Source organism: Pagrus pagrus, assembly GCF_965226575.1.
Source record: "Pagrus pagrus genome assembly, chromosome: 12".
Lineage (NCBI taxonomy): Eukaryota > Metazoa > Chordata > Actinopteri > Spariformes > Sparidae > Pagrus > Pagrus pagrus.
In genome coordinates, this window is record NC_140196.1 from 29,243,630 (window position 1) to 29,250,150 (window position 6,521).

The following is a 6,521-nucleotide window of genomic DNA, read 5'->3' on the forward strand; positions in this document are numbered from 1 at the left end:
AGGTCAGAAGCAGGAATCAGCAGACACTATGTTGAGACTACAGGGAAGAATAAACAAGAACCAACTGTACCCAAACAATAGCTGACACTGAAAAGTACAAATATCCACTTGTGTGAAGAGACTGCAGCTCTGTTCACTGCATGCTGCTGTAACATGTATGTCAAAATACAAAAGAAATATAATTTGTGGAAATAATGTATTTTGTGGGTAACGGAGGCGGGACTAGATAAGCATCTGCTTCTCCCGCTTTCCCTTTCGGCCATGTGTACTACCTGATTTTAACTAAGATGATGTGTGATGATGACTGTCTAATAACATGCCGAAATAAATAAATAAAATAAGTAATGCCCTAACCCTCATTTGTTCATATATAACAAAAAGAAAAAAGAAAACTTGCCGAAAAAACTTCAAGTCAAAATGTCCAGTACTTTTGCTCGGTCATACTAATTGAGCCTGTGGCACTAGCAAAGCCGCAAGCTATCATGTGCAACTTCCATTGAAGGAGGATGGTGATGGAGAAAACAAAAGAAATTGGGTTTTTGGTTGACAAGGTGGTCAGGTGGGTTGCAGCCCCTCAACTCTCTGTCTGCCGCAGGCTGTGAATCAAAGCAGCACAGAGAGGACAGGATGAAGAACTGATGTCTCTGTTCTTCATTCTTTGTGATCTTCACTCAGTACTATACTGTCAGGAATATTATTTATTTGACATCTTACATGTCACAAGTTTCCATTGAGATAATAATGTTTATATTGAGTATGTGTATATAATGACTTTGTTGCTGCACCAGACACAAGATCCATTCATAAATCAATTCTAATCATGCTCTGAATTGATTATTTAAAAAAACATTATAATAACAATAATGATAATAATAATAATAATAATAATAATAATAACAATAATAATAATAATAATAATAATAATAATAATAATAATAAACAATTCAGTAAAAGTATTGATACAGAGCTGGGCCAATAAAGGTACAATCCTAATGATACCCACCCAGCTGGAGGATTTCATCCTGACTTTAGGAGGATGAGCAAATCACAGTTCAAATCCCTTCAATAAGCCCTTTTTAGCCAATGTTATTTTGTAATTATTAGTTTTATGGCACACAGTGCAATAACTCACTCAAGTGAAGGATTGCTTCAAGACACTAATTGTGTCCTGGTTTTTGTTGTTCTCTTATTTCCTGTTCTTTTGAAATTGTGACCTCATGTGTCGCATGTTGCTTTCAGTTCTTCCCTCCCTGTGTGATTTTCCCTCCTTCCAGTGTTTGTCCGTTCCTTTCCCTCACCTGTCCTGTTCTGACCTAACTCCACCTGTACCTCATCCCCTCGTTAGTGTGTGTGTGGATATAGTCTTTGTGCTTCCTCTTGTCTTGGTCAATTCATCCCTTGATGCCACCCGTGTTATCTCCAGTGTTATCTCTAGTGTCTCCTAGTGTCTCCGTTTCTGGTTTTTGTTCCTGGCTTTATGTTTCTACATGTTGCTTTTAATTTGTACTTTACTCTTGGTTTTTCTTTGTTTTAGTTTTTTGTTTGCTACTTTGTATTTAGGCATTTTTGCACTTCTTGGATTTTTGGTTTATTCTCAGCTTTTTGTTCCTTTCCTTGCCTTTTGTTCCTTAATCCTGCCTCCCATGTGTTTTCTGCATTTGGTTCCTCATCTTCCTACCATACTAACAGAACAAACTGACCAACTGACAGTGGTCCTCCATCGGCAGCCCGGCCAACACCTGTTCCTGCTGTCCGCCTTATATATATTAATAATAAAGGGTTGAGTAGGGTAAAGTAAAGTAGAGTAGATTAGGGGAAGGTAGGATAGGGTAGGCTAGAGTAGAGCAATGTCGGGTAGAGTCAAAAAGGGTAGAGTAGAGTAGAGGTAGAGTAGGAAAAGGTAGGGTAGAATAGGATAGGCTAGGGAGGTGTTGGGTAGGGTAGAGAAGGGTAGGGTATGGTAAAGTACAGTATGGTAGTGTTAAAAGGAGTAGAGTAGGATAGGTGCTGTAGTCTGTTGCTTCATATAGAAAACATCATGAAAAGCATTTGACACAATACCAGAAAACTGCTTCACATGCAAACATCTTAAAACATGAGACATTTGACCTCAAATTTGACACAGCGACTTAAAAATGAAACTCAGAATTAAATTGTAAAAGTGCACTTCAAAAATTCAACCGTACTGCTTCTGAATTCAAGTTTGTCTCTTCAACCACTCATCATTTAAATTGGACATAAACAAAATAAAACTCAGTTGTGACCCCACAGCTGTGGTTCACTTTCTACAATCACCTCTGGTGTGGTTGAAATAAATCCTACATTCACAGAGTAAGACAAAAAAATATATCTCATCAAGGTTGCACATCCCTATGAACAGAGATGACCTGTGCAAAATCTCCTCTGCAGGTTTGAGTGCACTGTCCTCAACACTCGGGCACATGCAGGGCCCTGCTTTACAAAGTATTCTTAAAACTTTGTTTTCGTTGTCTGAAAATAATGGTAACACAGCCCTGAGTAGTATCTGTAGGTATTACATGCAGAATGCATATAACCCAAACAACCTCCACCAAGCAAGATATGGCATCCTGTCCATAGGCTGATTTCACAACAACTCCAGCGCTCAGGTAAAAACACAGGTCTTCCCATTAATTTTAATGAGGGTAATGCATTTTGGCTGCAGCAGTAAACTGGCAATCAGACTGGTGGCATGAATGACAGTAAAGTGTAGTGTAATGTGTCGTGTGTATACACTTTATTTAGGATTGTGCACCTGTTTAAACCACTTTTATTTCCATCTGCTATTGCCAACAATCACTATTGGACAAGCATACTTAACCCACTCTGGCAGAGCCATGGCCACAGATCATAGGTGGAGTAGAACGAGTCAGTAGTGGGGAAGGGTATTTAGCATTCAGAAGAAACACAACGGACATTTCTCGGTGTAGTGCTATTTTTTACTACTCTTGGATCACTTGGTTTGGTTTTGTACCCCAGTTTAAAACACACCATAATGATATGCCTTGCATCCTAGTTGTTTACAATTGTTTTTAATCCGTCACTTCACTGTGGACGAACAATCGCCAATAGGACATTGGTTGTTAAAGTTTACAGCGTGTCACACACACGGGCCATGGAGTGACACTCCCTACTACACCACCCTGGGGCACCGCTGGAGTTGGTCTGAATACAGTCTTATGCTACAAAATATATAGGGGTGTGTGTGTGCACATATACACATATAATAGGGCAGTAATGGTTCATGTGATGATGATGATGATGATATATTTATATTATCTATTCAATCCTGTATTATACTCTGTATGTATAGCCTGTGTGTATATATACAACCATGTACCATGTAAGTGCTTGTATGGTATCCTGACATTACATAGCACCTTCACTAGAGTACAAAAGAAAATATGTTCATTTCTTGTCTAAAAGGTTAATAGGAGACTTAATTCTGAAAACAGAAAACATTTCGTGTGGCAGATGTGGAGACTTAATAGCCCACATTTCATAAACAGCACACAATAAATACTTGTTGCCTATATTAACAATAGACTAATTTTAATTGGCATTTAGGTATTAAACCTGTGGTAATATCTGACAGATCAATAATGACAACTATTGTCTTGTATGTCTTTCCTTTGTGTTTGACTTGTGTATTTAATGTATTTCATTTATTAATTTAGTCTGAGAGGGATAGGTGTGCGCAGATGATTTAAAAAACAGCAGCAAACTGATAAGAAGCTGATTTACATGATCGCAGCTTTTGTAGCTCTGCCCTCTGTTGATCTCCATGGTGACTTTTCCTCATTAAATTTGGTGATTTTTTTTTGACATTGGCCGCGTTTCCCAGATTCGATCGTTCTTAAGGACTTAAGAAGGCTCTTAAGAAGGATTCGGCTAAGAAGGAGCGCTAAGATACGGGTGTTTCCCAGACGCGTTCTTAACTGCCTTCTTAGGAGAACCTTAAGATCAAGCCAAAGAAGCTTCTTAAGAAGCTCTTAGTGGGAGCTGTCCACCGCGGTGCTGCTGAAACTGAATCAATCGATGCCAGGCAAATCGATCACCCACCTCTTTATCAGCGCATAAGTCACACACAGCGCCCCGTGGTCCCCCCACACAGGTGCAATTAGGCTACGCATGTATCGTGTATGGGGGGGTGAATTGGAATGAGGGTGCCATCCACCACACCAATCACCCGGGGGGTCCCAGCCACTGCGTGGAACCCTTGGTGGACCTGGCGGACCTGGCCCCGTGTGGTGGGCAACTTTATGTGGGTCCGGGCATGGCGCAGGAGAATCGGTGTCACAGCTGCCACACTCCGTGACACCGATGCCTTGCTGAGGCCGGTGCCGTCCCCGACCACCTCCAGGAAGCTCCCAACTGCGTAAAAACACAGCGCAGCCAGGAGCTGCACCTCCGGGCTGAGGCCAAAATTGCAGCGGGTTGCTCTCTGGATGTGTGGAGACACCAGAGTGATCAGCCGTTGGATCTCCGCACGGGGCAGCCGGTGTTGTGCCAGTGTAGGTATCCCCGACAGAAATTGTTTCCCCTGGCTGCGGGAGCGCGCATTCATTCAGGCGGAAGCCTGAAGGCGGAGCAACAGCGTTACGCTTGCTTTCGCCCAAGTAAATCAAAACTAACAGCAATTGCTTTGTTTAATTCAATGTTCTGATGTTGTAATTATCTACGAGGTTTTGTAACATGGCCCACCAATCAAAATAAATGATTTTATTCTTTTGTACGTCGTAACATCGTACTAGTACTGCACGGCAAAACGAAGGTAATCATTTCCTCATGTGATTTGACATATAACACGCTGTAATTCAAGTCCTGGTATGGAATTTGTCGAACTAAATAAACGTCAATATCCAAAATCAAGACCACTGTGATTGTTTTCTGGCTTCAATTACGTCTATTTAAGCTACTTCACTCGAAATGTACTATAGTAGACAGATGAAGTCTGACCATCAAATGATTTATTTTGTGTGATCTTTAGATAATGCTCTATAACCTCTGTGACTATGAGCAAGTTTCTTCTCTTATACACAAACCCTGCAAACATTTCATCAACCTGGGGGTTGACGGTAGGTCTAAGGGGCGACCTCTAGCGTGAAACAAGTTTAAAATAGGTCTAGGTTGCACCTCGACCACAAACCAACTAGATGAAAAAAATAAATGTATACAACCAATCGGGTGAGAGCCCTTCTAGCCAATCAGAGGCGAAAAAGGAGCCCTTCTAGCCAACCAGAGGCAAAAAGGGCGGGACCTTCTACTACCATCCTGGCAGCGGAACACGACTGCAGAGAAGCAAGCAGAGTACGTGCAGAGCAACAGTTTTTTCGGTAAGTTCATTGACATAAAACATTAGAGACGTTTTATATGTGTTCATATCATAGACTGTAGGTTCATATGCAACTTTCTGTGTTTTAAAAAGTGGCATTGACCGACCGTGCGTTATGTGTTTAACTGTCGAGTGGATTTCAAGCTAGCTGCTCACTCGGCTAACATGAAACAGGCCTCTGCAGTGTGCTTTCTGTCTAATATTCTGATATTTTTGGACTATTGGAGTTTAGAAATCCAGACATAAATCAGTGAAGCACTTATACAGACGAGCTGATATGGAGGTGTCCAGAAAATGCATTTTTCCCCAAGATAAATTGAAAATGTTAATTTATCTTCATAAATAAAACAATGGTAGCCTAATCTATTGATTAGCTGTTAAAATGTTAACATTCAGTGGATTGTGAATATAAAAATTTGACTCCCAATGCCTAATTGTCTGCTTTGTTAATCAACAATGCTTTTTCTATTTAAAATCATGTAATGTTTTTATTTTATCATTATCTGGGACTTTTTGGCCTATGTAAATATAACCAAAAAGCAATATCTGTTTCATGACTTAACATTCATGTGATGTATGTATGTACGTAGGTGAATTAGATGGTAAAACAGTGTACAATTTCCCAAGATGTGTTTAAGAATTGTTAAGTAATATACTTCAAATGTTTTTCCAGCTTCACATGACAGAGTGAGGATCTCCACTCCAGGTGAAGGAGCCATTGATAGAGGTATATTAACCTTTACTGTATTGGCACATTACAATATCCAATGTTTGTAAATTTTTCCATTCATATGTACACATGGATGATTTTTTTTTTTCTCTGCTTTACACAAAAGCTAAATGAAAATAGTGAGAAAATAATTTGTGTAGAACATTGTGCATTCCTGTAAAATATTAAGCATAACATTTTGGTATAGATGGTGCACGTAACCGAGTAACCATTGACTAATTAAAAGTCCTTTATTATTCTTTTTATCAATGTTAATAGAAGGATCAGTTATGCAATGAAAGTTCCATTTCTAATGTTTATAGACCATCACAGTCAAATTGGCTGCCGTTAAAAGGTTGAGTGTAGAATAACTTACCATTCCAAATACTGTTTGCTTTGATTCTCCGCAGACGCAGTGAAAAGATGGAGGGCAGACTCCACAACGTTCGACATAGACCA